Genomic DNA, 17,075 nt, shown 5'->3' on the forward strand with positions numbered 1-17,075 from the left:
CCTGATGTTGGGAAAGATTGAAGCCAGAAGGAGACGGGGATGACAGAGGATGGCATCACTGGCTTGAGGGACATGAGTCTGAGCAAACTCTGAGAGTTGGTGATGGACAGGGAAGCCTGGTGTGCTGCGGTCCACAGGGTTGCAAAGAGTTGGACATGACTGAGCGGCTGAACTGAATCAATACCTACAACAGTGATTTTCAACATAATGGGTGCTTTTATTATTTGACATGTATCTTCTAAAAGTGATTTACCTTTAGACAATACCATGCTCTACTCTTTCAGTATCACAGTCCAATTGTATTCTTAGGGCAAAATGGTGTGGTAGAAGAGCTGTGAGAAGCTCTCACATGGCTGAGTCAGTCTACAAGAAAATGCACGTTTAGATTTTTGTGGTGTTTTGACCACAGTTTGGGAGTGTGAGGAGTTTTCTGGTAGCCATCTCTTCTGTAAGTTCCTGAAGAACTTGGTTTTGCCTGTGTCATGGAAAGCCATTGCTCACTTCTGCTTGATCTCATTGTTTCCAGCTCATACAGTCACATGGCTCTTGGGCACATCCAGTAAAAAGTCAACCACAAAAACGAGCAGTTGCTGTTTATAAAATCCACACATTGTTATATAATCCAGATGACAGAACAAGTGTGAAATGCTGTTAATATTCAGCTTTAACCACAGTTTTAACACTTGTAGACAGCAAATGTGCTGCTGGGGTGTCCAGTTTTATGCTAGGAAAAGTCCTGGTAGAAATGGAAACTTTATGAGCTGGGTCTATTACACTGAAATTTTATTGTGTCTGTTACTTGCTGAGGTACCAAGGGGAAATGAATCAGATGCATATGAAGAAGCAGAGTGAGTTTTCCACTAAGTATTTGGTTGGCTCTGCCATTGTTCAGTGCTCTGAGGTGTGGTGCTATGTGTTTTTTTGTGTGGCACAGTTGTAGCTTCAAAATATGAGGCTGAATATATCTGGTATTGGGTCATTTATAGAGCTAACTTTTGTCTTTCCAGGAACATATCATCATACTTAGGAAAGCCATTTAAATATGGCAGGAAAGGCAACCAGAAGAAGGCATCAAACAGTAAAATAACCATAAATCCTTTGCTTTTGTTTGCTTCTGAAGTCTCATAATATTAATACTTTTATCTCTGTATTTATCCATAGCTTATCTTTTTATCAGAGACAAATGTCTTTGAATCCAAGTAATGGGACATTTGACTGATGGAGGATGTCTCCTGTAACAAGAAACTTGGAGGCAGTGCTGGTTGAATTGTTCCATTAGGCTGAGGTTCAATGATTTACTTGGCTTTTCTCAAATGGGCTCAGGTGGTTACTGAAGCTCCAGACATGATTTTCAAATTTAAGATGGTGGGAAGAAACGATCATGACTTTGTTTTTGAAATCAGGAAAACAAAAGTCTTTTTTTCCCCCAAACCCCCAGAAAGCTTCTTACATTTCACAAGTTAAAATTTGAACTATAGATATGCTGGTGGCAAGAAAAATAGAGCATAAGATGATAATGATTGGCTACTAATCACTAACAGTTAATCACCCAGAATGAGTACATCATGATTCAGAACAAAATCTAGGCTATTTGGGCAAATAGATGTTCTGGGCACAGGGTAGACATGGGACAGTGTTTGCCAAAATACCCTGCAGGTCCAGTTCAAGTCTTTCCCTCTAATCCCATTGGTTTCCCCCCATCTATGCTTTTCCTTCTTGCTCTTGCTTATCTGACATGGCCAATCAATTTCTCAAGTGAATATGGAAGTGGACTCCAAGCCATAAAGTTGATACTGAATTATTAATAAAATTATGCATATTTAAGGATGAGAAAGGAAGGCAATAAAATGAAGTGAATTTCAGAGCAGGGGCTTTGGAGGTAGGAAGAATAATTTTTGAGTTCTGGTACTGGAGACTCCATAAATGTCTCCAACTTAAAAGACTCCTGGCTTCCTTAAATGTCAATTTTACCATGAAAGCAATAATAATGATGCTCAATTCAGAAAGTGGTATTAAGGAGTAAATGCATGTAAAGCACTTCAGAGAAATGCAAATCAAAACCACAATGAGGTACCATTACACACCAGTCAGAATGGCTGCTATCCAAAATTCTACAAGCAATAAATGCTGGAGAGGGTGTGGAGAAAAGGGAACCCACTTACACTGTTGGTGGGAATGCAAACTAGTACAGCCACTATGGAGAACAGTGTGGAGATTCCTTAAAAAACTGGAAATAGTACTGCCGTATGACCCAGCAATCCCACTTCTGGGCATACACACCGAGGAAAAGAGAATTGAAAGAGACACGTGTACCCCAATGTTCATCGCAGCACTGTTTACAATAGCTAGGACATGGAAGCAACCTAGATGCCCATCAGCAGATGAATGAAGAAGAAAGCTGTGGTACATAGACACAATGGAATATTACTCAGCCATTAAAAGGAATACATTTGAATCAGTTCTAATAAGGTGGATGAAACTGGAGCCCATTATACAGAGTGAAGTTAGCCAGAAAGATAAACAACAATACAGTATACTAACACATATATATGGAATTTAGAAAGATGGTAACGATAACCCTATATGCAAGACAGAAAAAGAGTCACAGAACAGTATAGAACAGTCTTTTGGACTCCGTGGGAGAGGGCGAGGGTGGGATGATATGGGAGAATAGCACTGAAACATATAAATTATCATATGTGAAATGAATCACCAATCCAGGTTCGATGCATGATACAGGATGCTCAGGGCTGTTGCACTGGGATGACCTGAAAGGGTGGGATGGGGAGGGAGGTGGGAGGGGGGTTTAGGATGAGGAACACATGTATACCCATGGTGGATTCAAGTCAATTTATGGCAGAACCAATACAATGTTGTAAAGTAAAATAAATAAATAAGTAAATTAAAAAACAAAAAAAAAGCACTTGCATGTAAAGCACAGTGTCCAGCTTATGGTAAAGCACTCAATAAATGTTACCTATACTAGAATTGTCATTGTTCAAGACTTGAAGACTATTTTGATACCATGGTTTTATACAAATTGTAATATTTAGAGTTATGTGTGTTAGTTTAGAGCTGTAGTAAATACCTTGGATTATTGTGCTTCAGATAAATGAGTAAGGTTGTTGACAACACACATGCTGGACATCATTGAAGCCGAAGGACAGGTGTTGGAGATTCAGAGGTGAAATGGTTGGTAAGCTTAGCAGTTTAAAAAGTACATATAAATAGTACACACACACATACAAACATACGACAAACAGAAAAATCCTTAAACAGATGGGAATACCAGACCACCTTACCTGCCTCCTGGGAAACCTGTATGCAGGTCAAGAAGCAACAGTTAACATAAGACATGGAACAACAGACTGGTTCAAAATTGGGAAAGGGGTATTTCAAGGCTGTGTATTGTCACCCTGCTTATTTAACTTATATGTAGAGCACATCATGTAAAATGCTGAGCTGGAAGAAGCAGAAACTGAAATCAAGATTGCTGGGAGAAATATCAATAACCTCAGATAAGCAGATGATACCACCCTTATGGCAGAAAGTGAAGAAGACCTAAAGAGCCTCTTGATGAGGGTGAAAGAGGAGAGTGAAAAAAGCTGGCATAAAATTCAATATTCAAAAAACCAAGATCATGGAATCTGGTCACATCACTTCATGGCAAATAGATGGGAAAACAGTGGAAACAGGGACATACTTAATTTTCTTGAGCTCCAAAATCACTGTGGATAGTGACTGCAGCCATGAAATTAAAAGACACTTGCTCTTTGGACAAAAAGCTATGACAAACCTAGAGAGCATATTAAAAAGCAGAGACATCACTTTTCTGACAAAGTTATTGTCAAAGCTATGGTTTTTCCAGTAGTCATGTATGGATGTGAGAATTGGACGATGAAGAAGGCTGAATACCAAAGAATTGATGCTTTTTGAACTGTAGTTTTGGAGAAGACTCTTGAGAGTTTCTTGGATTGCAAAGGATCAAATCAGTCAGTCCTAAAGGAAATTAACCCTGAATATTCACTGGAAGGGCTGAAGTTGAAACTCTAATACTTTGGCTATCTGGTGAAGAGCCAGTTCATTGGAAAAGACCCTGATGCTGGGAAAGATTGAAGGCAAAAGGAGAAGGGGATGACAAAGGATGAGATGGTTGGATGGCATCACCGACTCAATGGACATGAGTTTGAGCAAACTCTGGGAGATGGTGAAGGACAGGGAAGCCTGGTGTGCTGTAGTCCATGAGGTCACTGAGACTTGGGGTCACAAAGAGTTGGACATGACTGGGTAACTGAACAAGAACAACATGCAAACAAACATACCTAAGGTGGTTTGTGCGGATGTCTATCATGTGAGAGTGGTTCAGTGTGACTTGAGAGAGAAAGATCAGTTCTGTTTCAAATCCAGTTTCACACCTAGAGTTGTTTTACGAAGATTAAAAGAACTATTTGGAATATATGGCTGATCAATTAAAATTGTTATATATTTTTTCTATCTTATTTTCTGTTTGGACCGCAAATGTTTAATCTCCATGTGTATAAGTTTGGTGATATAGAATTATAGAATAGTAACTAAAGAGGATAATAACAGATGTCAGAAGCCCTTCATAAAGGGAACTAATATAAGATGATAAAAAGGGTAAGTGGCCAATATTTATCAAGTGAATGTGCCACTTTCAAAAGTTCTTTCTACGAGTAAAGATCTTTCCATGTATTATTTCATACAATGCTGATGTCAGCTGTATGAATTCTAGTATTCTAATTCTGAGGTGAGAAAAACCACTATCTAGAAAGAACATATAATTCATCCAAGTTTGCATATCTCATAAATATTGTAACTAAAATGCAAACCCCAGTCTATTTCACTCTAGTATTCAAGATTTTATCACCAATGATATTCTTTTTTCTTTTGACAGAATTTAAATATTATATAGTTATCCCCAAAATTGAGCTTCATTTTTTCACTATATACTTTAATTTGAAGACATCTGTAAAATCAGTACATTACAGAAATCCTGAAAGAAATTTCACTAGCTATAAGCTATATAAACATTGCTTATACAAAGTATTTAAAGGAGGGGGTGCAGATAAAAACTTATTTACAAAACTGAAGTTGTATGTAGGAAACTTATGGTTATCAAGGGATACAGGAGAGAGGGATACATTGGGACACTGACACTGACATATACACACTACTACACATGAAAGAGTAGGAAATGGCAACCCACTCCAGTATTCTTGCCTGGAGAATCCCATGGACAGAGAAGCCTGGCGGGCTACAGTCCATGTGGTCTCAAAGAGTCAGACATGACTGAAGTGACTTAGCATACATAAAACAGATAAGTAAAAAACTGCTATATAGCTCAGAGAACTCAATACTCTGTAATCATCTGTATGACAAAAGAACAAGTGAATATATGAATAACTCATTCACTTTGCTATACACCTGAAACTAACACAACACTGTAAATCAACTATACTCCAATAAAAATTTTTAAAAGTATAAAAGGAAAGCCAGCACCATATAAACTGCATACACTTAAATAGAAGAGAAGAATGCTTAACATACAGAGTAATGTTTTTTACTCACTGATTAGCTAAAGGTCCATTTCAAGATGTTTCTTTCTTTTGTATGATTAATTTATTTTATTAGCAAGCAAAGTCCTATAAAGGATGGCTTCATCTAGTCCTCAGACTCAGATTCACCTTCATCCTGACTAATCTGGAAGTAACAAAGCTTGTAGGTCTCCTTGTCACATACAACCACATGAAGCCAATCAAGAAGATTGTTCTTTTTAAGGTAATTCTTGGTAAGATACTTCAAATACCATTTCTTTGAAACGACCATGATTTTATTCTTGAAGCTTGCAGTGTGAATGACATTCCCAAGTTTTCCATTCACTTTAACCTTTTCCTGCAGAAACTGTTCAAGATTTCCAGAATCAAAAATTCCTTTTCTACTGGATGAGTAAGATCCAAATTAAACTTCCAGGTTGACTTCTTAGGCTTCTTGTCTTTCTTTGGCGCCATCTTGAAGGTTTGCTGAGCGATCAGAACGCGATTATATTCTGACTACACCTGTCATTGTTTACTAACCACTTCAAATGATAATATTTGTTCAGTAAGTAACTATGTAGGAGAAGGCAGTGGCACCCCACTCCAGTCCTCTTGCCTGGAAAATCCCATGGACGGAGGACCCTGGTGGGCTGCAGTCCATGGGGTCGCTAAGAGTCGGGCAGGACTGAGCGACTTCACTTTCACTTTTCACTTTCCTGCATTGGAGAAGGAAATGGCAACCCACTCCAGTGTTCTTGCCTGGAGAATCCCAGGGACGGGGGAGCCTGGTGGGCTGACATCTGTGGGGTCGCACAGAGTCGGACACGACTGAAGTGACTTAGCAGCAAGTAACTATGTAAAATAAAACTTAATTAGAGATTCTCTAATGGAAGATGTTCCCTGTTGGTCCCTATTTTGCTAGTCACTGTGGAATGATGTTACTTTTATAAGAAGGCAGACACAAATGAGCACTTCTTTAATGAGATCATTTGTTTTCTAGAGTGGACTTGATTCTGCTACTTATCTTTAATCTCCCCTATTTAAATTTCAAAATATGAGTAATATGTGTCCTTATTAACACCATGAAGAAATTAGGTTTAATAAAAGGAAACTGTGTCCTACACATTGATCAGTACTTTCTCAGACTTTTGGATTTCTGAATGCTTCTATGTTCACAACACTTGAAATGTACTTGCATCCACCTTAAAGGAAAGGAGAGGACTAATTGTGATGGCAGCACACATGGTATTTGAGTTTTTTTTATCAATCACGGTTTCTAGAAGTTAAAACAACTTTGATTATCTGAAGGAAGAATTAAGAAAAAAAATATTAAGAAATATATGATGCTGATAGGGAATCCATGTTTTGCCATTTACAATCCCCATAAACCAGGTTCTAAAGTCACACCTGGTGCTACCAAATAAACCAGCTCCCTCCTCTGTATATCCTATTCAGTTTCTCATGAATACCTAAAATCCAGCATGTCCCAAACCAAACCCATCACCTTCCACCTCCTCCCCCATCCCATCTCCAAGCGAATGATCATCTTCTCCAGGGTACTCTGCTCATTGATTGGCATTTCTACCCAACCTATTTCCCAAACAAGATACCTTACTTCATGTTCCCTCTCCTCCTATGTCTAACCAAGTCTTGAAAAATCTAAAATCAATAATTTGCAAATCTCTGTTTTTAACATCCACCTGGCACTGCCTGAATTCAGACCACCATCCTTTGTCAAGTGAAAGTGAAGTTGCTCAGTCCTGTACGACTCTTTGTGACCCCATGGACTGTAGCCTACCAGGCTCCTCTGTCCCTGGGATTTTCCAGGCAAGAGTACTGGAGTGGGGTGCCATTTCCTTCTCCATCCTTTGTCAACTTCACTTGAATTGACACAATGGCGTATTGTCTTGAGTGCTGAGTGGTCCCTTTCAAGCTGTTCTGTAAACTCTAGCAAGGTGATTTTTGGTTTAAGCGAGGCTGATCAATCCTCAGGGGTTATTCTTGACTTCGGGAAGAATTCCAAATTTCTTAGGAGGATCTCACTGTACCAATGGTCTCTGCTACCTTCTTCAACTCCATCCCCCACCCCACCACACTGCTGGACTGTTTCAGCTGGGATGGATGCTGTGTACTTCTTCCAGAGGACTCTGGCTTCCATCACTCTTGGTAATCTGCACATGGTACTCTTGCTTCCTGGAAACCTTTGCTTCCCTTTACATCTATTTGAGTGAGTAATCTTTCAGATTTCAGCTTAACAATTGCTTGCCCTTGGAAGCCTTTCCTGATTTCTAGGACTGGGCTTTCCCTTATCTGCTTCCCCTACTGTTCAATGACCTCTTTGAAGATCTGTGGTTCTGTTACTAAGATTACATCCTGCGGTCAGTCATAGAGCCCAGCATACAGTAATCATTCAATAAATACTTATTGAAGTTATGACATGTCTACCGGAAAAAGGAAATTGGGGGCATTTGCTGAATTGCTTCAGCAAATTACTTTGTCTCAATTATTCTGATATTTTGAGATGGAGCCTGAGAGAAAGAGCGCATGTGCTTACATGTTTAACTTGAGTGATTAGTGTTATTACTGTCACTCTTTCCTTATCTGAGTTTGGATGAATAAACAAGTCTTGCTCAGAGGCCAGAGAACTTAGAATAACTTCTGACTTTGAGAAGTCAAACCACTTATATTTGTCTTGTATTGCTGTGTGACAAATTACCACAAAATCAGTGGACTTAACATAATACCCATTAATTAGCTCATAGTTCTCTAGGTCAGAAGTCCAACATGACCTGTCTGGGTTCTCTGCCCAGGATACTGCAAGGTAGAAATTAAGATGTCAGTTGGATTGAATTTTCATCTTCATGCTCTAGGAAAAAATCTCTCTTTCAGTGTCTTTCTTGTTGGCAGAATTCAATTCTTAATAATTGTAGAACTCAGGTTCCTGTTTCCTTGATGGCTGTCACCTCTCAGCTTCTCAAAGCCTTTTGCATTCTTTGCCAGGTAGCCCTTTCCATATGCAAGTCAGTAAAGTGAGAGTGAAAGTCACTCAGTTGTGTCTGACTCTCTGTGACCCTATGGACTGGAGCCCACCAGGCTCCTCCCAGTCCATGGGATTTTCCAGGCAAGAACACTGGTGTGGGTTGCCATTTTCCTTCTCCAGGGGGATCTTTCCAACCCAGGGATTGAACCCAGATCCCCTGCCTTGCAGGCTTGTAATGGTGTGGCCGATTATTTACATGACTGAATTGCTGACTTTCTTTTCTACTGCCAGCCAGAGAAAACTCTCTGCTTCTAAAACAGAGAGTGTTTTTGGGTCAGGCCCACCCTCATACTCTGTTTTTTTTTTTTTTAATTTTATTACAGTATAGTTGATTTACAAAGTTGCATTATTTTCAGGTGTGCAGCAAAGTGAATCAGTTATACATATACATATACCCATTCTTGGCAAGATTCTTTTCCGATGTAGGTCATTACAGTATTGAGTAGAGTTTCCTGTGCTCTACAGTAGGCCCTATTAGTTATCTATTTTTTTTTTCTAATTGGAGGCTAATTACTTTACAATATTGTGGTGGTTTTTGCCATACATTCACATGAATCAGCCATGGTGTAGTAGTATGTATATGTCAATTCCAGTCTCTCAATTTATTCCTCTCCCCCTTTCCCCCTTAGCAAGTGAAAGTTTATTTTTTCTTTGTCATAAAGTCAGTTGATATGAGATCTTAATTACCTCTGCAAAACCCTTTCACAGCAGTACCTATATTAGTGTTTGAATGACTAAATAAGAAGTATGAATATGCCAGGGTCCAGAAGTCTCCTGGGCCATTTCAGAATTCTGCCTGCCACATCAGCAAATTGTGCAAAAAATTAAAATAAGTGAAAACCAAATAGAAAATCTGCAACAGAATCTGGTGCTGATAGTTGGATTTAGGTGGAGGGAGATGTGTCCCTAATGGTGATGTTTGATGTTATACAATGAGAAACTTGTCCACTGCAAATATCGGTCAATGTAAATTGGAGGCCGTGTTATTGATTTAGCTCCACATTTCATAGCTTTCTCCCTCCCTCTGACTGGCCCTGGATGCATGTTTTACCAAATTCCTTATCTTTTTCTACTTGTCATTATTATCCTTGCTACCATCATTTTCATTGCTAACATTCATTGAATATTCTGTATCAGAGTGCCATGTATTTTTTTTAAAATTCCTTCAGCAGCTCTAATGTAGTTATTACTGTGTTCATTTCATAAATTCACTTAAGGCCATTCAGCACATAAGTAGTTGAAGCTCTAGTTGTGTGACTCAAGTCCAGTATTTTATCTCAGTATCCTGCCTGTGTCTTTTGAGATTGTGATAAACTAGATTCATTCAGGATCATGTGTTGGTAATATAAGGATCAGAACTCAGTACCTTGAAAATTCCAAGTTTCTCCTTCAAACTCTTCATAAGTCAAGTCAGTAGCTGAAGACACATCCCACCTGCCTTCTGAGCAAATGGCTCTTATGGGCAAATAACACATCCCACGTTTATTTCCTCTGTCATGATCTGTTAATTATGAACTAAGTGACCGAATCATCTTAATAAAACTGGCCTCTAAATACTGAACTGTAAACTTGCATGAATCAGGATCATATGTCCTGTGAGGATTTTTTCTTTCTTTTTTAATTGAGTTTCACTTTAACATTCCCAGTAAAGTGTAACAATAGGATGCTCTGTTTCAAGAGTTTAGTCAGACCCAGCTGCTATGAAAATAATATGTTTGAGAAAATTGACTTGACATTTGATGGCCTTATGATTCTTCTGACAGGATATAATCAACTCATTAGGGAGAAACAGAAGCCTGCCTTGTGTTGCTACGTAATTCTGGGCATGACTGCATTCGCTCCAAGTTGGGTGGCTGAGCCTTCAGGGAAAACTAGGGCTCCCCTGCCTTGGGGCCAGCAGGCAAAGCGACCAAATTTATGTTCTTTTCCTCTGTCCACTGCCCTTGATCTGATGAATGGGAAACTTTACTTTCTTAAGCCAACATTTTTTTTTTCTTCTTCTTTTCCTCTCCTGAAGTCTAAATTTATAACAAGGGCTGGGATTTAAAAGATTCTCTCAGCCTTCCTTCCAGTCAGGAGTCGCTGGGGCAGCTCTCTTGGGAAAGTGATTAGAAGCAGGAAGTGGCAATTAGGATGCTTGATTTCAGTTCCCAGGACTAGCATGAGTTCTCTGTGGGCCTCTGACAGACTCATCTTAGCTTCTGTGCTTACTCCCCTGCCATGAAACTCCAGCGTCCAGCTCCTTGCTGCTTTGTCCATGTTTTTCTCCAAATAGGCAGTTTCAAGGTAGGACATGACAACCATCTTTAGAGTCTAAATCTCAACTCACTAGAACCCAGGAAGAGATGAAATTTCTTTAGGCCACATTTTCGCATCTGTAAAATGGGACCAAGAAGAACCACCTTGAAAAGCTATTGTGAGTGCCAGATGAGATCACTTATAGAACTGTTTTTGGTATGTGTCTTAAATTCTACACTAGATTTGTTTTCCTGAAACTTTCAGCAACTTAAGTCTTTCTATTCAAGTGGTCAGTAAATATGTGCTTGATATTGTGTTAAAAAAGCCCTCAAAATAAAGTAATCATACTGAATATGAAATTGAATTATCACAATGATGGTGATTTATATGCATTTCAGGATTTTTAGCTTACAAAGCTTATTATTAAGGCTATTCTCAGTTATATAGGGTTCTGATTCACTTGTATTATAGTATCACCAGAAGAGGAACTCTGTCTTTCAGGTCCTGAGCATCTAGGGAAGTTCCTAGTATATAGAACGCATTACTTGGAGATGTGCTAGATGAGTGAATTTAATAATTAACTAAATGTCCTTCAAATATTTTTCAATCTCTATGCTTGACTTCCTCTTGTATTCTTTATACTGGGGATCAGCAAATGATAGCCTATGGACCAAATACTGCTTGTTGTTTGTTTTTGTAATAAAGTGTATTTAAGCAGAACCTGCCCATCCACTCTTGAAAAGGAAATGGCAACCCACTCCAGTATTCTTTCCTGGGAAATCTGCTGAACAGAGGAGCCTGGTAGGCTACAGTACCTGGGGTCGCAAAGACTCAGACACAACTTAGTGACTAGACAAACGAGAACAATGCCCATCAATTTCATATTGTCTAAAAGCAGAAACATCACTTTGTCCATGAAGGTCCATCTAGTCAAGGCTATGGTTTTTCCAGTAGTCATGTATGGATGTGAGAGTTAGACTATAAAGAAAGCTGAGCACAGAAGAATTGATACTTTTGAACTGTGGTGTTGGAGAAGAGTCTTGAGAGTCCCTTGGACTGCAAGGAGATGCAAATAGTCCATCTTAAAGGAAATCAGTCCTGGGTGTTTGTTGGAAGGACTGATGTTGAAGCTGAAACTCCAATATTTTGACCACCTGATGCGAAGAGCTGATTCATTGGAAAAGACCCTGATATTAGGAAAGATTGAAGGCAGAAGGAGAAGGGGTCAACAGAGGATGAGATGGTTAGATGGTATCACTGACTCAATGGACATAAGTTTGGGTAAACCTGGAGAACTGGTGATGGACAGGGAGGCCTGGCATGCTGTGGTTCATGGGGTTGCAAAGAGTCAGACACGACTGAGTGACTGAACTGAATTGATGGCTGATTTTGCACAACACAGAAAGAAACAGTTGTGACAGAGACTGTATAGATTGCAAAATATTTACTATTTTCTTTTTCCAGTTTTTGCTTCATAACCCCTACTCATCCTTCTTGAATTTGTTTATATGACTTCCTTTCTGGAATTCCTCCTTTGAAGTTTCCTAGTTCAGTTAGTCACTCCTGGTCCATGGGTCTAGGTCTCATTGCTTCTTGTACTTTTCCTGTTATAGCACTGATCAGCACTTTGCACATTAAGAAACCCACCTTCTTAGGAATTATTTGATTTGTCCTGAGTGATACCAGTAAGTAGAGAGAATGGATTTGCTCTGAGATATATCTGAATCCAAGGGTTACTTTCTTTCTACTACGCCTTGTTCAGTTGCTAAGTTGACTTTTTATGACCTCATGACAACAGCACCCTACGCTTCCCTGTCCTTCACCATCTCCTGGAGTTTACTCAAACTCATGTCCGTTGACTCAGTGATGTCATCCAACCATTTCTTACTCCATCTTCTCCTCTTTTCTTCAGTCTTTCTGAGCATCAGAATGATGAGTATTCTAATGAGAGAATGATGAGATGATGGAATCTGAGCATTCCAATGAGTCGGCTCTTCGCATCAGGTGGCCAGAGTATTGGAGTTTCAGCATCAGTCCTTCCAGTGAATATTCAGAATTGATTTGCTTCAGGATTGACTGGTTTGATCTCCTTGCAGTCCAAGGGATTCACAAAAGTCTCTAACACCACAGTTTGAAACCAACAGGTCCTTGGCTCTCAGCCTTCTTTGTGATCCAACTCTCACATAGGTTCATGACTACTGGAAAAACCATAGGTTTGACTATATAGACCTTTACTACCAAAGTGAGGGCTCTGTTTTTTAAATATGCTGTCCAGGTTTTTCATAGCTTTTCTTCCAAGGAGAAAGTGTCTTTTAACTTCATGGATGCAGTCAGTCTTCAGGGATTTTGGAGACCAAGAAAATAAAATCTGTCACTGCTTTCTCTCTTTCCCCTTTTATTTGCCATGAAGTGATGGGACTGGATGCCATTATCTTAGTTCTGTGAATGTTTAGTTTCAAGCCAGCTTTTTCCCTCTTCTCTGTCACTCCTATCAAGAGTCTGTTTAGTTCCTCTTTGCTTTCTTCCATTAGCGTGGTATCATCTGCATATCTGAGGTTGTTGATATTTCTCCCGGCAATCTTGATTCCAGCTTGTGATTCATCCAGCCGGCATTTTACATGATGTACTCTACATATAAGTTAAATATGAAAGGTGACAATATATGGCCTTGTTGTACTCCTTAACCAATTTTGGACCAGTCAGTTGGTCCATGTCCAGTTCTAACTGTTGCTTCTTGATCCCCATATGTTTACATATATCCCCTCTTTTTTGGATTTCTTTCCCATTTATGTCACCCCAGAGCATTGAGTAGAGTTCTCTGTGCTGTAGATTAAATAGATTACTAACAAGTAGGTTTTTGTTATCTATCTTATACATAATATCAGTAGGGTATATGTGTGAATCCCAATCTCCCAATTTATTCTTCCCCTCTCTCCCTTTCAACCCTGGTGTCCATACTTTTCTTCTCTTTGTCTGTCTCTCTCTCTGCTTTGCAGATAAGATCATGTATACCATTTTTCTAGATACCACATATATGCATTAATATACAATATTTGTTTTTCTGACTTTACTCTGTATGGCAGTCTCTAGGTCCATCCACGTATCTACAAATGGCACAATTTTGTTCCTTTTATGGCTCAGTAATATTCTGTCACATACATGTACCACCTACTCTTTATCCATCAGTCTGTTGATAAACATTTAGGTTGAGTCCGTGTCCTGTCTATTGTAAACAGTGCTGTAATATTGGGGTGAATGGGTCTTTTTGAATTAGGGTTTTCTCTGAGTATATGCTCATGTTTGACTGATCATTTTTCATCACCTACTTCCCACAATATACTATGAATTCAATTACCTAAACATTCATAGAATATGGACACATTAATAGAAAGTGGAATATTTGATTCCACAATTATTCACTGAAGCACCTGGTATGTAGTATGCTCTGTGGCACTTCTCTCCATGACATCGGACACTGTCTTCATTGTTGCTCTCATCACATTTTGTCTGGATTAAGAGTATTATTTTGTGACTGACTGAGGCTATTTAAAGGGCTTAGACTAGATAAGTAAGGATTAGTTGACAAGAAAACCAATTAGGCTAGATCAGACTGTTCATTCTTTTATCATAAGTTGACATCTTTGATTTATAATTAGAACCACATTTGATTCTAATCTATATATATGGAATCCATGCTGAGGAAAAAATATCACATAGATGATGAGTTAGAAAGTTAGGAGGTTAAACTAGTTGCCTTACTGTGATTGGAATGAGACAGTTACTCAAGTGTTTTCTACCAGTTACAAGCACCAAAACAACCAAATGAATTGGCATAGATTTCCATCTATCCAGTCCTAAAACATCCATTATATTGATTGTAGTAGATCAATACTGGGGTCCTTCTTTCCTATAAACTGTGAAGGAAACATTCATATCTGTTTTCTCATGGCCTACGTTGTTGTCTAAAAATAGGGTAAGTGCTCAGGGACCTTATATATTACAAAAGTAATAAAAGTGACTAGAAATAGCTCACTTTTGAGTATCATATAGTAATAGGCTGCCTCACTGTGAGTAATAAGACCCATTACCGTATTTTGGTGGTGAGTGCATGACCAGGAGCAAGTCAGTTAAGCTCTTTGAGTCTCAGTTGTTTTTTAAATTGATGTATAGTTGCTTTACAATGTTGTGTTAGTTTCTGTTGTACAGCAAAGTGAGTCAGCCACAAGTACACATATATCCCTTCTTCCTTGGAGTTCCTTCTCATTTAGGTCACTACAGAGCATTGAGTAGATTTCCCAATGCTACACAGTAGATTCTTATTCAGTTCAGTTCAGTAGCTCAGTTGTGTCCTACTCTTTGAAACCCCAGGGACTACAGCACACCAGGTTTCCCTGTCCATCACCAGCTCCTGGAGCTTATTCAAACTCATGTCCACTAAGTCAGTGATGCCATCCAACATCTCATCCTCTGTCATCCCCTTATTCCTCTGCCTTCAATCTTTCCCAGCATCAGGGTCTTTTCCAATGAGTCAGTTCGTCGCATCAGGTGGCCAAAGGATTGGGGCTTCAGCTTTAACAACAGCCCTTCCAATGAATATTCAGGACTGATTTCCTTTAGGATGGAGTGGTTGGCTCTCCTTGCAGTCTGAGAGACTCTCAAGAGTCTTCTTCAACACCACAGTGCAAAAACATCAATTCTTCAGTGCTCAGCTTTCTTTATGGTCCAGCTCTCACATCCATACACGACTACTTGAAAAGCCGTAGCTTTAACTAGATGGACCTTTGATGGCAAAATAATGTCTCTGCTTTTGAATATGTTGTCTAGGTTTGTCATAAGATTCTCTTTAGTTATATATTTTATACATAGTAGTGTTTGCATGTCAACCCCAATCTCCCAATCCATCCTGGCCCCCTTTCCTGCCTTAATATCAGTGCATTTGTTTTTTACAGTGGTGTCTCCTTTTCTGCTTTGTAAATAAGATCATCTATTGAGCCTCAATTCTGCCCTCGGTAAGCTGAGGATAACTGCCTGACATCTTTACAGTATAATTCCTAGTAGCATATAAAATATATATGAAAACATTTAAAGATGTAAGCACTTCACATGAAAAGTTGATTATGTCTTTTCTGAGGGTTCTATTTAAGTGTGTAAGTTCAAGCCTCTGTCTACTTAACCTGTAAAATGATGTTTCCCCACTTTGCTTAATGGGAATAATAATACCCCAGAAATCTGCAATGAGGAATAAATTTGATGCTCAATAATTGTTAGTCCCTCAATATTCTCTCCTTGTAAGATGTATCTTTATGAATGTGACTGATCAAAATATCGAATGCAAACTTTAGTACTGCTTCTATTTTATTAGCTCAGGTAATCTAAATTTAAATTTAAGCAAAGCTAGCATAATTAGAGGGAATTGTAATTCTGGTTATTTTTTTGGCTCTTCAAGATGTATCTAACTGAAGACGTCCTTAATGACTATTTCCCATTGATTTTGGAGTTGATTGAGAGGTAGGAAAAACAAGATGTAGAAAGCGAACTGTCAGCTTTATTACTGATAGATCTACTGGCTTAGGTTAATGAGCAAATAACTTTGCTATTCCATACATGAAATAGAATTACTCAGTCATATATGTGAGCAGGCAATTTAAAGACTGTCCCACCTCTAGAAAACTCCTCAAGTAAATTTAGAGCACAGAGGGTAATACAAGATGTTTTTCCTTGTGGGCAGATGGCTTCCAATAAAAGAGAGATAAGATCAAGGGTCTGAAGCACATATAACCAATCATTTATCTCAAAATTGATCTAGATTCAATACCTTACAGTAAAATATTCAATACCTTACAGTAAAAATCCCATCATATGTTTTTGTAGAAATTTATAAGCTGATTTTAATATATACAGAGAACACAGAAGGACTTAAAAGTGCCAAGAAAACTTTGGATCAGAATAAAGTTCCATGTTTTGCCACCATATATATATATGGTGACATAGATATATATGGCATATATACAGTGGCACCGTATATATATTGTGTGTGTGTGTATATGGAAGAATGACGTTCAGAAAGGGGATCATAATCCCTTAGTGTAATATGGGGCTTTATAGTCTTCTTCTTAAAGAGGCTATAAAGATGTTGTTGTTGAGTCACCCAGTTGTGTTTGACTCTCTGCGACCCCATGGACTGCAGCATACCAGTCTCCTCTATCCATGAAATTTCCCAGAAAAGAATACTAGAGTGGGTT

At 38.8% G+C, this 17,075-nt stretch overlaps 1 long non-coding RNA gene and 1 pseudogene across 2 annotated transcripts in view; one reads left to right on the plus strand and one right to left on the minus strand.

The window, feature by feature from the left end:
* The window catches only part of LOC110125911 (uncharacterized), a 102,423-nt gene that overhangs the window by 50,149 nt on the left and 35,199 nt on the right, over positions 1–17,075 (plus strand). The window lies entirely within an intron of this gene.
* LOC110125909 (ribosomal protein eL22-like) lies at positions 5,683–6,029 on the minus strand (annotated as a pseudogene).

Source organism: Odocoileus virginianus, chromosome 15 (assembly GCF_023699985.2).
Source record: "Odocoileus virginianus isolate 20LAN1187 ecotype Illinois chromosome 15, Ovbor_1.2, whole genome shotgun sequence".
Lineage (NCBI taxonomy): Eukaryota > Metazoa > Chordata > Mammalia > Artiodactyla > Cervidae > Odocoileus > Odocoileus virginianus.